The sequence below is a fragment of the Primulina huaijiensis genome, chromosome 4, assembly GCF_012295235.1.
Source record: "Primulina huaijiensis isolate GDHJ02 chromosome 4, ASM1229523v2, whole genome shotgun sequence".
In the NCBI taxonomy this organism is placed as follows: Eukaryota; Viridiplantae; Streptophyta; class Magnoliopsida; order Lamiales; family Gesneriaceae; genus Primulina; species Primulina huaijiensis.
The window spans coordinates 20830779-20847706 of NC_133309.1; the positions used below are offsets into that span (position 1 = coordinate 20830779).

At 34.1% G+C, this 16928-nt stretch overlaps 1 non-coding gene and 1 pseudogene across 1 annotated transcript; one reads left to right on the top strand and one right to left on the bottom strand.

The window, feature by feature from the left end:
- The first annotated feature begins 396 nt into the window (after positions 1-396).
- On the top strand, positions 397-507 carry LOC140975978 (small nucleolar RNA R71). Its single transcript, XR_012175114.1, has one exon. It is a non-coding gene; the product is annotated as a small nucleolar RNA R71 (small nucleolar RNA).
- Positions 508-7642: 7135 nt separating this feature from the next.
- Positions 7643-11585, bottom strand: LOC140974962 (WAT1-related protein At3g28050-like; annotated as a pseudogene).
- Between the last annotated feature and the right edge of the window lie 5343 nt (positions 11586-16928).

Sequence of the window (16928 nt, forward strand, 5' to 3'; positions counted from 1 at the left end):
TTAAATGAAGGTAATGTTGGACAATCTTTTGTAGCATGATCATGTGTATCACATATATGACAAACAATTTCTTGAATACTTTTTAATTGACCACTCTTTTTCATTTCTAATGACTCAATTTTTCTTGCTAAAGATGCAAGTTTAGCTTGAATATCTATATCATCTTTAAGATTATAGATACCACCCCCATTTGTTGAATTATTGATTTTAGTTGTTGGTGGTTCTATTGTGCCTATATTATCCCAATTTTGAGCATTTTCTGCTAATGAATCCAAATACTCCATAGCTTCATTTGGGTTTTTATCTTCAAAAGTTCCATTACACATGAATTCTATCATTTGCCTATCTTTAGGTATTAGACCTTCATAAAAGTGAGAAACTATTCTCCATGTTTCAAAACCATGATGTGGGCATGTATTAAGTAATTCTTTATATCTATCCCAACATTGATAAAATGTTTCTCCTTGTTTTTGAGAAAAAGTAGTAATTTGTCTTTTAAAAGAGTTTGTTCTATGGGAAGGAAAAAACTTTTTGAGAAATTGTTGTTGCATTTCTTCCCATGATCTTATTGAACTTGATCTCAAATTTTGTAGCCATGTTTTAGCTTTATCTTTTAAAGAAAAAGGGAAAAGCTTTAATCGAACTATATCCATGCTACAATTTTGATCATTATAAGTGTTACAAACTTCCTCAAATTCTCTTAGATGTAAATATGGATTTTCAGAATCTAAGCCATGAAAATTTGGTAAAAGTTGAATAATTTGAGGTTTAAAGTTGAAATTAGATGCATCAGGAGGAAAAACTAAACAAGATGGGGCACTAGTTCTAATAGGGTTCATATGGTGCCTAAGTGTTCTTAATTGATCATGTTCTTGATTATTATTATTATTGTTGTTATTATTGTTATCATTATCTTGATTATTTGAATTATCATCCATGTTTAAATTATTTTCAGATACTCGAATAAGTCTACCACTTTTTTTTCGACTCCAAATACTCATAAAAAAAAAAAACACAATACTTATAAATAAAACATAATTAACAAATATAAACTTAATTTATACCTCCCCGGCAACGGCGCCAAAAACTTGCTACTACTTAAATTATAATTCACCCAAGTGTAGGTTGTCTGCAAGTAATATATTTCGTAAGTACGAGATCGATCCACAGAGAGGTTATTTTAAGTTTAAATTTATTAATTTATAGATTACCAAATGCAAGAACGAAGTTTACAAATTATAAATTTTGTCAAGGCTCGAGGATTTATTCTTGGTTTATGCAATATTGTTTAACTAAAAGTAAAACAAAGGAAACCACCATAAATAATGGTTCCAAGAAAATAAAAATATTTAAACACACACCTAATATAATATAGTTCCCACTATAGAAAATACCGAATTCACCGATATTTTATATATGGTACCTATGATTATATATATAACTATATAAATATATAACTGCATAAAATAAATGTTAAATTAAATCATTATATTTCATTTAGAACAACCGGCAGAGCCACGCTATTGCCTAAATGAAATATATGATTTAATAAGTTAGTTGCGGGAAAGTAAAAGTTAGTTGCGATAAAGTAAAAGTTAGATGCGGAAAGTAAAAGTTAGTTGCAATAAAGTAAATGTTAGATGCGGAAAGTAAAAGTTAGTTGCGATAAAGTAAATGTTAGATGCGAAAAGTAAAAGTTAGTTGCGATAAAGTAAATGTTAGATTGTTAGATATCATAATATTTCATTTAGAACAACCGGCAGAGCCACGCTATCGTCTAAATGAAACATATGATATAATTATGTAAATATATATATATGTATAATATAACAATAATAATTGATGAAATATTTATTGTATCAAAATTAAACAACAAATCAAGATAACCACTTAAATGGTATCAAGCATTTGATGTAAATTGATAACAACAAATAATTCATTTTTATACCTACAATAAAAAGAAATTAGCAAAATGAAAAGAAATAAAGAAAGAATATACAAAATATAAACAATCTTACTTCACCAAGAATTCATCCTTTTCACCTTGACATAATAGATTTAGCTTTCCATGAACTTACTTTTGATCAACACTAAAAACATCACTCATAATTTGGAAAATGAAAAATATATTGGAACTTAGAACTTTTATACACACTCACACTATATTTTAAAATGAGATAGAATGATTCTCAAGCTAGCACAAGGCCTCTAATTATAGGCCAAATGAGAGAAAGGGTCAAAAATTTTATTAATGCAATGTAGTTGTAATAGTAGTCTTTGTCTCCTCCAACTTCAATTTCATGCCCCTTCTTTTAATGCTTTGTTTTATGACTTTAATCACCGAATTTGACTCAGCTAAAAACAGCAAACATGTGGGGAATTGTCTGTAGATGAATTTAGCCACTTGGTTCACCTCATTTGGTTAAATATTGAAATAGTTATGGTTTTTTTATTATATGCTGGTCATGGTGAAAGTAAATTTGTCCTCCTTTTGATATTTTCACATTTTGATCATCTTAACCAACTTTTTAGGCAATCATGTCTTCTGAAAAGTTGTAGATAATTTCTCAAGGATTCCAAAAATATTTGAATCACCTCCATTTGAATTTTCTAGCTTGAGTTATCATTATTTTACCAACACGTAGAAAACCTGAAAATAAAACATATTTATTAAGACATTTAAATATAAACACACAATACTAAAATAACATAATTTTATAATTTTAATGAAACTTAAATTTTAAAATATAGGTTTTAACATATAATAAATTTTTAATTTTAAGTTTCATCACGTACACCGGACTTCCAAATGTATGCAAATGAGAATAATCTGTCGGCTTCCCAGTCCACATTTCCATCGGAGTCTTCAGATCAATCGCCACTGAAGGAGAACGATTGATAATATAACAAGCGATTTTGACTGCCTCCACCCAAAATGACTTGTCTAGGCCCACAGTCCTCAACATAGCTTTTGTTCTGTCTAACAAGGTCCCGTTCATCCGCTCCGCCACTCCATTTTGTTGAGGTGTGTAAGCCGTTCTTTTGATGTCCTCATGTTGACAATATGCATCAAATTCGTCACTGGTATATTCTCCTCCATTGTCAGTCCTCAAACACTTGATTTTCTTTCCAGAATCAAGTTCAACTCGCGCTTTGAAATCTTTGAAGATCTGAAAAACATCTGATTTTTTCTTGATTGGATACACCCAACATCTCCTAGATAAATCATCAATAAACGAGACAAAATATCTCGCTCCTCCTAGGGATACAACCGGTGCTTGCCAAACATCCGAATGAATCAGCTCCAATATGCTTTTGCTCCTGGCAGTAGAAGTGCCAAACTTTAATCTATGTTGTTTACTGGTAACACAATGCTCACAAAAGGGTAGTGACTCTTTTGTAAGTCTTGGCAGCAGCTTCCGTTCTGAGAGAATTTTTAACCCCCGTTCTGACATATGCCCGAGCTTTCTATGCCACAACACTGTTAATTCTTCTCATGAACCAATTGATGCAACAGCTAGTTCTGCCTCTTTGTGTGTTTCTCCCAAAAGTATATACAGATTTGCAGCAACCGTTTCCGCCTTCATAACCACAAGTGCACCCTTCACAATTTTCATGATCTCATTCTCGATACGAGTTTTGCACCCGATGTCATCCAATTGCCCCAAGGACAAAAGATTTTTCGTCAGTCCTTTCACATGTCGTACCTCCTGTATGGTGCGAATGGTGCCATCAAACATTTTAATTTTGATAGTACCGACCCTAGCGATTTCCAAGACATGATCATTTCTCATGAATACAGATCCTCCTGAGACTGGTTCATAATGATCAAACCATTCTCTCCGAGACGTCATGTGCCACGTCGCTCTTGAATCTATAATCCATGTGTCACAAAATTTGTGCCTGCCTTCTACAACAGTTGCTGCTTCGCTGAATAATATTTCACCACTGCCTGTAGTACTGGCCACATTTCCTTGAGAACTCTTCTCGATATTCGTACACTCTTTTTTGAAGTGCCCTGTACCGCCACATTTAAAGCAGTAAATATTTTTCTTCTTACTTCTCAACTTTGATCTACCTCGTCTTTGGCTCCCACTAGAGTCACGATCCATAAATCTTCCTCTTATCATCGGTAAAGCCTCTGCCTGCTTCGAGGTTACCAACCTATCTTCCTTATTCTTGCGCCGACTTTCTTCTCCGAGAACCAGTTAAGACATCGTCGAATCTTAGAAAGCCCATAAGACTATTGTTGGTTATGTTGATGATGTTGATCATATGAATCTGGTAGACTTTGAAGTAGAAGCTCCGCACGTTCATTTTACCCTATTTTATGCCCCATGGAAGCGAGTTGTGCAAATAGAGTATTTAGTGTGTTGATATGGTCGGTCATCGATGAGGATTCCGTCATCCGAAGAGTATAAAGCCTTCTCTTTAGGAAAATCATGTTGTGTAGCGACTTGACCTCGTACATCTTTGTCAGATTATCCCAGATAACTTTTGCTGTTTTTATCTCAGAGATACTTGACAATACTTCGTCTGCTATAGCCAAGTGTAAATTGGCAACAGCATTGTCATTCATCTCATTCCACTTTCCATCATCCGTAATCTCCACCGGTCTATCTTCAATAGCCGCCAAGCAATTCTCCTTTCTTAAAACTGCTTGTATCTTTATTTTCCACAGCATAAAATTGCTTCCATTGAACTTTGCTATCTCGTACATGCCCGCCATTATGTCTACAACAATTTTAGTAGACTGGACAAAATAATCCCGCCTTAAATAAAAAATCTCAAAAAAATATTTTCTGATGTGGAAGATCAGTCTAGGCTGCAACCACAGAGCATACTCAGAAATTTTAAGAAATTTTAAACCAAAGCTCTGATACCACTCGTTGGTCCCACTTGCGGTAATTTGAGATAAGAAAACACGAAAATAAAGAATAAACTGGACACCGAGATTTACGTGGAAAACCCCTAAAAATTATTAGGGTAAAAACCACGGGCAAGATGAATAGAATTTCCACTATAATATTTTGTGGTGTACAAATCACTCACTGTGTTTCCAAAGAGATCACACACTCTCTTAATACAGGAGAACAAACACCTCACAAATATTATAGAATGCTATAAGATGAGAGAAAACTCGAAGAAGGGATGATTTCAGAATGAAGGGGAGAGCTCTATTTATAGAGCCCCTTGACCGTGCGAAGACGCGTATAAAAAGCGTCTTCTGAAAAATTCCGCGAAATTTCCTTCTTCTGATTGCCAACCCATGTTTTTTTATTTTCTTTGACTGGTCCCCCCTCCCACTTTTGCCGACACATCATATCCAATAGATGAGTGTCACTTTATTGGTGAGCACAGAGATGGTCACATTGAGTAAGCAACATATCAAAACTGTATGTGTAAAAGATATCTATATACAATGACATTAGTGAGAATACTTCGGAAAGAATATCTATCAATGGCTTCTAGATGATCAACGATATTTAACCACAATTAAAGATGCAAAAATACGTGATCAAGAAAATGAAATTATTCATCAAGCAATATTTGGTTTGGTTGTCGCATATGTTTATGTAGTGAATTTTTTTTTTTTTTAAAAAAAAGAGGATAATTGTAATCATATTTATATATTTTCCGTCTTAAAGCAAGATTTCAAGATAAACTTACGTCTGGATATTGATATCCATGTGCACTAAATCATCATTTAACGTGAATTAATAATTAATTGGTAAAGCTAAATCAAATAAAAAAAATCATTCAACACATTGAAAAAAATGCAAAACGATAAAAGCTTGAATTTATTATGGATGACCAAGATAAGTAAAAAAATCGAAGGAAATCAAATTATAACATTTACTGCATGAATGACATTATTTATAGGAATTGGAACAATTTTTGCTTCAAATACATTTCATCAATTAAAGTTCGAGCGAAAGTATTTAAACAAATTTAAAAATTATCATTTGATACTTGTTATTTATAGCATGATATATGACATACATGTAAGAATATGATTTCAACGAATTTTTTTTTGCGAAATAAAGAGTGAAAAGTATTTTGAATGTTTTGCGATTATCTGTTAGGCGATTTGGATTGAGATTTATCATATGATTTATCGGGGTAGAAACAGAAAATTCAAGTAGATTGGGTGTATGTATTTCTTGATAATCTCTGTAAGTATAGTATGGTGTATGTTCCGAATGACTTGATGGAAATATTCCAGTATAGTAAGCTTTATTTTCTTCTCATTAGGTCGAATGACTTGTTGGAAATATTCCAGTATAGTATATGAGCGTTGTCTCGGGATCTCCCGAATTAATTTCCAAGTCATATTACTTGAAAAAAATAAGAATTCTCACTTATAATAATATTATACCTTTCTTATTATATAATGGAAATCAAACTATATAGTATCAAAGCTTTAAAGCAACCAAACAAGAAAAGTATTAGATTTTGTAAAATTAATTATGGCAAAAACTTGTGTGAGACGGTGTCACAGATCGTATTTTGTGAAACAGATATCTTATTTGGGTCAACCATGAAAAAATATTACTTTTTATGCTAAGAGTATTACTTTTTACTGTAAATATAGGTAGGGTTGACCCGTCTCACAGATAAAGATTCGTGAGACCGTCTCATAAAAGACATACTCAATTATTATTTGAACATTGGAAAAACTACTAGAAATGTCTCCAAGCTGACAAGGAAAATAGGAACACCCAATAGCAAAGTGGCCCACTGTATATGAAAGAAAAGGCTAAGTTGTTGCATGAGGAGTTTTTCTTCTCATGTTCCTATATTATTGATGGTCATTCGATCTTATCATAAAGTGCGAAGTACTCTTTGTGTAGTATAGAATAATCTGAAGAGAAGAAGTAAAAATAAAACTACATGCTAATCATTGATTGATCAGAAAATTTAATAAATCGAGAAAATGAGAAAATATGTGCATTTATTCATAGGAGAAGACAAATAACAAATGAAAACGATAAAATAAAAAACTTGAGTTGTCCAAATTTTTTTTAAAAATCAAACAAATACGTTTATCTTCAAAGTTAATTACACATGAGTAACTAACACGAATTGTCAAAATTTACAATACTATTGTTATTATCATTTTGTTGAATTAACCAATTTCTTTTGAATTCTAATTACTCTAACGTGTGTTTTTCACGTGCAACACAAATGTATTTTTATAATTTTATTTAAAAATGCTACATACTAATTGATAATGAGTTCATTTTTATCATATGAAAATTTTGTTGAATTATTTAACTGTCACAATTTTAAGACTTTATTTTAGAATTGAAAATTTATTCTTAAACTTTCCAAGGACTTTGTATCCAGCTAACACAATTTGGCGACCTCCATTCTCTACACGAGTCTTGTTAAAACACAAAAAATAGGCCCGGGAATCGGGATAGGATTAGATCGATAGAATGAAGGGGACAACCTGAATACTGAGTTGGGTGGTTAGGAGAGCCAGTTTTCTTGGATTTCAGCCGACGGAAACCGGGATCAGAGCTAGTTTGAGACACAACGAATTCGTAAAGAGGGAAGGAAAACGATGAACCAAACTTCCAATCACAAGAACTTTTACTCAGCAGTTACAAGTTCACTTCACATTTGCTGAATAAAATTATTNCATGTCCCCTTCTTTAGCTTTCCCCCATATCACACCGTAGAAACCCGCGGTCAATATCAGTGCACCAACCAAACTGTGCAAGAACATCCAAACAGATTTTTTAAACGTTTTTGAACCCGAACCCAAGATTCGTTCTGGCAAAAATTTTGAACCTCGCAATATAATGACTAGATATACCTTCCGAGGTAGAAAACATCGTCCATAAAGACAACCCCTATAAAAACCGTTACGATAATTGTTGAAGGCTTGAATAGAGAAACAAAGAGGGGACCTCTCTTCTTTATGCACCAGACAGTCAGACTCAGATAGAGCCTCAATGATAAATTAATGATTGCCTGAAAATCAAATATAGCGACAGTGTAAGTAAATATCAACTTGTAAGCTTCTAGTTTGCTGTTGTACGCATTAAAATATTCTAGTTTTATTATTACTACAAATCATAGTTTTTGATATAACGACAAACGATATGTTCCTATGAAGGGAGAAGGAGGGAGATAATAATCAAGTCGTTCGCTTACCGAATAAAGAATAGCTGCTAATCCAATACTCGTTTCAATTTTCCAAGAAGTTGCATCTCGTTGAGCAATAAGAGAGACTAGTGAAGCTTGAATGGTTACGAAAAGACAGTTAAAAGCAACTATGAACATCACCGCTGGGTATATCCGCAGTATGGAAGCCTGAAACATTTTCAATACAAATATATTGTTAACTATGCCTTTTATTTTAGAGCAAATTTTAGCGTTCATTAATCTTGTATAGTGTAAATTCCAACCTGTAATATGCAACAGGACGCAATAAGGAAACATGCAAAAGAAAGCAGAACTCCTCCCATAACCCAATTTGGTTCCGATGACAGAAAGAGTTGCGTATGTAATCCAGAACTCGAATCATTGGTCCCTTATAGAAACTCACGACAAATGCTCCAGCAATGGAGATAAAAGTGCCAACCAACTTTGCAGTGGTGCTTAAACTCATCCAATCTACTTCTTCCATCCTAAACCAATCACTTTGGTGTCAATGTTTGGCGAATACTAGCTAGTCTGTATGCGCAAGCAATTGATTTGGGCCAAAAAAAAGAACTTAAAACAATTAGAGTATCTTTTGTATTGTTTTTCCCTTTTTACAAAAACAGTTTTGCACTTGGATACAACAGTGTGAGCTTTACTATTTAAATTTTTCAAAGAGAAGTGGAAGCAAAAGCTCTAAGCTCTAGCTGTCTGCTTTGTGTCTGTGAGCCGTGCTAGGATTCGAAAACACAGAGCCAGAGAGCAGGAAGCCATTTTTCTCATAATTTTTCTCCGCATCTGTGAGCCGTGCTAGGCGACTCATACGAGTTGTAGAATGAAATTCCAAGATCAGAGGATATCTCAGACCTGAAAATAATGGCAAGGATGAAAGTGAAGGCTGGTACAAGATTCAACAAGGCAGTACCAAGTGTTGGAGAGCTATAGTTTATGCCAGCATAACTGCCAATTTCTGCCAAACATCTAACAAAAGAAAAATGGTAAACTTGGTAAGAAACTGTGTTTTGTTGAGGAAAAATACCGTTTACACTATAAAATTTGAGGTTTACAACAGGGTCGGCCTTAGACTTTGAAGGGTTTGGTGAAAAAAAAAAAAAAAAGAAGCCCTTTGTATGTATATAAAACTAATATTACAATCGATGATATAAATATAATTTCATTATTTGATTACATAAACTAATATCTATAATAAAAAAAACATTACATTATACATTGCTCATAATCACTATCTTTAATTTACATCATATAGAAAGGAAAATATATTCTATTACGATTAACGGTGAAAAACCGATCTTCTTGCTTTTTTATCAGCAAAGTCATCAATCAATATTTCATAATCAAGTTTTTCCAGAAATCCACTCTCAATCTAGCTAAAGCCCAAATATCTAACCCAATATACCCCTAACCCCATTTTAACTGGGGCCTTATCCAACTGCGAGCCCTGTGCGGTGGCCCCATATTGACCACCCAGGACCGCCTCTGGTTTACAACACAATGTTCAATGCGAACTCTTCAAAGAAAACCATATCAACCAGAGGTAGAGACTCCTCTACCTCTTGTGATCGCGGTGCCACGACGTTACTATTCTTGTTTACACACGATATTTTCCTTGACATGACCGACTACTCGAGAGATTTACTAGTCTCCTGCCATGCCATACCGAGTGAAGTACATGCACGAAAAATGGAAGAGTTTTATAATTTAAGAGGGATATTTTTTGGGGGTATTTTATTTTTAAACCTCGGTCTAACTTTTTTTTTAAGAAAATGACCTACACTCCTGAGGAGATCATTTTCTTAAAAAAAAAAGTTGACCGAGGTTAAAAAATAAAATACCCCTATAAAATTAATAGGCTTCCATACCCCTATAAAAGTAATGCAGGTCATAAAGTGCTTATTCCAAGAATGTCATTGACGCCTTCTGATCCAAGACTTCCATTTAAATTTCAACGAAGACAGTATCCTTTGGTTGTACATACACAATGACAATAAACAAAAGTAAGGGGCAATCATTGTCTCATGTAGGACTTTTTTTGAAGAACCCTGTGTTTAGTCATGGTCAGTTGTACGTTACTGTACCCAGAGTTATGAAGCCTAAAGGTCTAAAAATTTTGATATGTGATAGTGATAGCAACCCGAAAAAACCAACGACAAATGTTGTTTTTAAGGAAGTTTTTCAAAATTTGTAATTTATTTTGTTTTCTAATTGTATGATCTATCATCCATTTATTTTATTAGTATGTTAATTTTTTTTATTTTTTCAAATGTGCATTCTTTACAATTTTAATATTTAATTATATAAACTAACATCTCGTGTCAAGTTAGTAAAATCCCCTAAAATGAATTTTCTGAATGAGAAAATTATGTATAATGTAAGTATCCGTTTAACATATTAAATGTTTAATAATTAATATATAATTTATATGTTATTGTACCAATTTATAACGAATATGTTATTGTATCATGTCAATTCGATGAACTTTCAAATTAGAATATGACCCCTTATTGAAATTAAAACCCCATTATTTTTATTACAATTACTGTTTTGTACATAGTACATAAATTTATATGTGTATATGATATAATTGATAAACACATTATGTCATTCATTGTCTAATACAATTGTGATATTATTTTTCAGCGAAATACCAAAATAGCTCTTTTATCTGGTGTTTCATTGTTAAGATCTATATGTATATGAAAACAATAGACATTTCAGTTTGATAAACAGTCACATCATGGAGAAAGTAAAACATATTATCATACTTACTAATTTTAATCATTAATTAGAAAAAATAATTGATCGTGCATCGCACGGGTGAAAAAACTAGTTTTCTTAAAAAAAGAGTTGACCGAGGTTAAAAAATAAAATACCTCTGTAAAATTAATAGGCTTCCATACCCGTGTTTTGAAAAATAAAGCACATGCTAATCTAACCATCGTGTCTTCATTCAGCAAATGATCGACTTACCCGAGCATAGCAAGCAAGAAAATCTTCCAGAGAACAGGAAAAGATAAAGGTGGGAACTTTGACCTACGAATAATCAAAATCCAACACCTAAAACTCATTTTTCCTTCAAAATCAGAGGTACCCATTAGTTTACCACAGAGAAAAAGTTACCTGTGGTAAAGAAAGGCTGTAGGGAAAAGAACAAGAGTGGCCAAACCATTGGAATATACAGTCAAACTGTAAAAGCTTGTGCCTTGGGACATGGCCGTTTTGCATATTATCATATTAGTGGCCAAAGCAAAAACTGCAGAAACCATGGCTACGAAAGGCAGTGAGGTCTCCATCCATGCAGGCCACTCACTCAGAGCCATGTCCAGTTCAGCTCCCCCGAGGAATTGGCCACGAGTTTACTGTGGAAATTCGGAAACTTGTCGGCTTACATTTGTCTAATAACATCAACTGTTTTTGCCTGGTTGGTGAACCCGACCACGTGATCCTTGCCGTCTCTATTTTATGATATAATGTTTAAAGACTTAGTTTAATTGTCTCATGTATTGAATTGTTTTATTCTTTTTATCTTTTAAATCTAAATGAATAAAGTTCAGCTTGGATTGACTTAAATGGTAACCGAAACTGTCAGAAACTGGAACCGAAGGCGGGCTCGGAGCTAGTTTGTTTAAAACCCGTATTCAAGATTGGTTTTTGCAGAAACAAAATTTATATAGAATAGAAACAGATGAACAAAATGNAATATTGAGTTGTGTGTATTAATGGGCTTTCCATACGTTAGTGGAAATTAAAGAATGATGTGTTTGTCTCACATAGAAAAAATAAAGTTGTATATGTGAGCTTATATTGTGTTACAATTAATGAAAGTATAAGAATGATTGGTCAAGAGGTTCTCTCCCGCGTATGCTGGGTCAACATTTTACAATTTTTTTCCTCGGAAGAGCCTGACTGTTGGTGCTCCATCTGTCTGACTGTTGGTGCTTCGTCTGCCCTATTGATGACAACCTTTGGCCTTTTTCATGGATGCTACCTGCGTGTATAAATAAGAGATGCATCAAGGCCAGAAGACACGCCGAAAATCCACTTTCTCCCACGTTCCTGCATTCTGCATCTGACCTGCTTGCTGCACTTCTGCTCCTGCGTTTTCCGCTTATAAAGTTCAGGTACTATTTCGTTCGCAGTATAGTGATTTGTGCAACATCACTGCGGATCTGCCCGTTGTATCTTGGAAAACAGAAGTCCGGTTGAAACCTCGAAGCACATAACGGAAGGGACAAATCTGTTTTAAGGAAATTGTACTTGCTACATACCTCGGTTTGGTTCTACGTACTTTTCCTTACATAATACCCATATTGTAAACAATATACTTATTCCGGTTACTGTTTTGTCTACACGAGTTTACTTCTACGATTTTGTTATTAGTATTTTCGATAACACCCAGAGATAAACTTTGTACAAGAGGAAGGCTCCTCTCCCTTAGCCTAAGCTAGCATTTTGTAACAAAATAACAACCCAATGATTCCTAATTGTCACGCCCCGAGACCGGGGTTAGTCGACATCGGCGTTATTCAACAATCACATAACTGCTAAACAACAAGCCTCGTAGTATAGTATAAACCGAAACCAGTTTATATCATAACCATAAAAATGGAATCGTCTTTACAATAGTAACTCTGAAAACGATAAAAATCTGCGGAAGCGTTTATAACTTGAATTAAAACTCACAAGAACATATTCTTAAATTAAATTCTTCATGAATCCACTATCAGCCCAAAAACTGGTGTCTGATTCTTCTTTCTCTATTTCTTCTTCTGATTTATCTGGGAGGGTAGAGTAAGGGGTGAGTATTTTGGGAAATACTCAGCAAGTGGGGGTCGTTCGAGCACAATATAACAATATGCATAATTTCAAAAATCACATGACTTGTATAAAATCATTCATAGCACATGCATAACATTGACCAGACACTGAGATTCCTCAACTTTCTATGGTTTACTGATATCAGTCCCTAATTTTTACTCCTCTAAGGGGGCGAGGCCGAATCGGTTATATACCCATCGTATGAGGGTCATATCATGGTTGGGATTCCCTCCCATATACAGTCGAATCCTCACAGTGTCCAAAACCACATGACAACCAAAACAAGAATGGAGTAGAAGAAGAAGGTGTACTCGACCGTATTTTCAAAAACACGAAGAAACATGCATAACGAATTTTAATCTTTAAAACAAGCCCACTTACCTTAGACCTTGAAGAAAACATGAAGAATGCGAAAATCATAGAAGAATCATGCAACTGACACTTTGGAAAGGCAGCAGCACATCGTCCGGAAAATCAGCTGTCTTTAAAAATTCTTTGCGCATTATTGAACCGTTGGATCGTACTCAAAATTTCACAGTACGTTCAAACATTTGTCAAATATATTATGAATGGTGGAGATCGAGTTTGGAAGTCGTTTTAATCTTCTTATAGATGAAAAACCGTAGGTATGCTGTTTCCCGCCTAGAATCTGAGCAGGTTTCTTGTGAAGGCTATAAACGAAACACTAACCGTTGGATTTGGCCGAAATTTGGATATGTTGTTTGAAACATATGGAAGAACATTCTGAACGGTGAAGATCGGATTCCGAGTACCCGAGCAAGAGAAACGAATTTCTGAACTTGGACGGAATTTTGATGACTCGTGCAGAATTTTTGGAGCGGAATTTCGAAAATAATGGAGAGAAAACTCGAAAATTGAGGTGTAAATTCTGAATGAGAGCTTCTCCTATTTATAGAGAGGTGGATGTTATCCTGATCGTGTATTATCCTCGCGTTTGAACTTTTGAATCAAACTTTAAATCTAGGATAATTATCATTCTTTTATCCGTGAATTTGGATAATATTTTGAATCTAAATATCCATCCCTTGGATATTTCCAAGTTTAAGGATCATATTATCCTCTGCTTAATCTTTATCCAGGTATATCAAATCTTATATCTTTATCTGGTAAAAATCTTTCCAACTTTGAATTTATATCTCTAACTGTATCTGCTTATATCCAAATTCCTTATTTAAATTCTTGGATTGTGATAGACTTATTTATTATCCCAAGTTCCAAATATATGCACAATATTATCTTAAATCTTGCTCTAAAAATATTGTGCACGATATATTTATCCACCCAACTTTAGATAACTTGCAAATCTTACATCTTAAATAAAATAATGAGATAGATACCCAAAGATTGAATAATCCTAGCACACTTAAATTACAAAAAATATTATCACGATTACAAAATCTTGGGTTTTACATCCCTCCCTCCTTATGGGAAGTTTCGTCCTCGAAACTTGGGTTGGCTTGGTCTAAGAAGAGGTACGAGTATTGCTCACGTATTTTTCATTCTAGTTCCCAAGTTTCAATATGATTAGAAAAGCGTCTAAAATTCCTAAATCATATCCCAGTGATTCTTGTCAGACATCTTAATAACTAAAGTGTTGACTAACTCATACTTTGAATTATATTTATAACCTCATATTTTCTTATTATTACCTCAATTACTGCATCCAATAATATCACTTCTATTGAACCAGAATTATTAGAATCGTTGATTCTACAACAACTTACTGTAACCCAATAGTCGCACATCTCATAATTATAATTTGATGAACTAGTTTCTTATGAGAGAGGAAAATCCAAATAAAAACCTTTTGAATCCAAATGTAGCCCAATATTGTAACTCTAACTGAAATCCAAAAATTAATATCAACTTTTCCATTGAACATTTTATAGAAAAGCTATGTCCATAATTAATCCAATATAAATCCCAAAAAATCATTTCTTAAATTTTATATCAACCATGTAATGCAAACACTAGTTCCCAATTATTTTTATTGTTTCATATCCAAACGCTTGTAATAATGTAAAATTCCCAAACGTCAAACTATAACTCAATACGATCAAACTTAAGTAAACCTCAAAATTATTATCTTAAAAGATAAAAATCAAAATTCCAATGGATCATTTCACATAAACTCTAATTTCAAATTTTTTTTTTCTTTTTCTCATACTAAATCTTAATGTCCCATCAAGACAATGAAACTGGTTTTTCTTAACGATTTCTCAAGGCACGATTGCCTTGATAGTGAGGCTAGAATCATCTTACCCATGTTTTTCAGACTTAAAGCGTCAGCTACCTCATTCGCCTTGCTTGAACTGTAGCTTATCGTTACGTCAAAATGATTCAATCCATCATCTCTTCCTCATGTTAAATTCTTTCCGCGTGAAAAATACTCGAGGCTTTGATGGTCAGTGAAGGTCTCACACTTGGCGTCGTAAAGGTAATGCCTCATATTCATTAATGCAAAAACTACTGCGGCTAACTCAAGGTCGCAGGTTGGTTAATTTTGCTTATATAGTTCCAATTGCCTTGATGCAAAGAAAATTACTCTTCTTTCTTGCATGAGCACATATCTTAGACCTTTCTTTGACGGATCTCTGTAATTAAAAAAAAAACCATTGCCTTCATCAGGCAGCACTACCACCATTGTGATTGCAAGTTTCATCTTTAAGGTTTCAAAACTTTTCTCACATTCTTTGCTCCAATTGAATTTAGAGTTCTTTTGTGCGTTTTGTAAGCTGTATTGCTATTGTGGGAAGATCTTGGAAAAATCCCCGATAATAACTCGTCAATCCTAAGAAGCTCTGAATTTATGTTATTGTCCTTGGTCTTGGCCGGTCTTTGATTGCCTCTACTTTTTTAGGATTCACAAATATTCATGCCTCACATATTATGTGACCTAAGAAAGTGACGTTCTGTAGCCGAAACTCACCTTTCTTGAACTTGTCATATAATTCTCTCTCCTTAGACTATGAAGAGTGAGACGAAGATGCTCCTTATGGTCTTCTTCATTTGGTGAGTGAATGAGGAACTCTTCGATGATCACCGCTAAAAATTTGTTAAGGAATGACTTGAACACCCTGTTCATTAGGTCAAAGAAGGCTGGCGACACGTTCGTCAAGCAAAAAGGCATTATTATGAACTCATAATACATGTACCTTTTCCAGAAGGCTGTTTTGGGTAAATCTTCAGTCCTGACCTTCAATTGGTAGTAGCATCTTCTCAGGTCGAGCTTGGAAAATATTGTAGCTTCTTTAGGTTGATCGAAAATATCGTCTATCATTGGAAGAAGATATTTATTCTCGATTGTGATTTTATTGAGATCTCTATAATTTATACACAATCTCCTACTTCTGTCCTCCTTATTCACAACCAGTACTGGACTTCCTTATGGAGACATACTCGGTTGAAATCGCTTCTTGTCTAACAATTCTTGGAGTTGTTCTTTTAGCTCCTGGAATTTAGTTGGCGTCATTCAGTAATGTGCTATTGAAATTGGTCCAGCACTGAGAACCACATTGATTTGAACTCAAGCTCGCGGTCCGAGAATATCCCTAGAATTCTTCCAGAAAAACGTTCGGGAATTCCCGCATTATGAGGGTGTCTTCCAGCTTGGGCTCAATTTCTTCCTGCACTTCGTTCACCATTGCTAAGTAAATTGTTTGCCCGGTTTTATGGCTTTCCAAGTCTGAGAAGCAGAAAGAATGTATTTCTGTCTCTTGGCATTGCCATGATACCTGATTTCTTATTGGTTCGCGGTTTGGAGTTTGAAATTCTTACTCCGGCAATATGCTATTGCACTGCTCTTAGATAACCAATCCATCTATATGATGGCGCCGAAATCTACCAAGTGCTTTGAATCAAGTCGGCGCTGAATACATGCGAATAGATACTGATTTTATTCTATCTTGAAATTATTA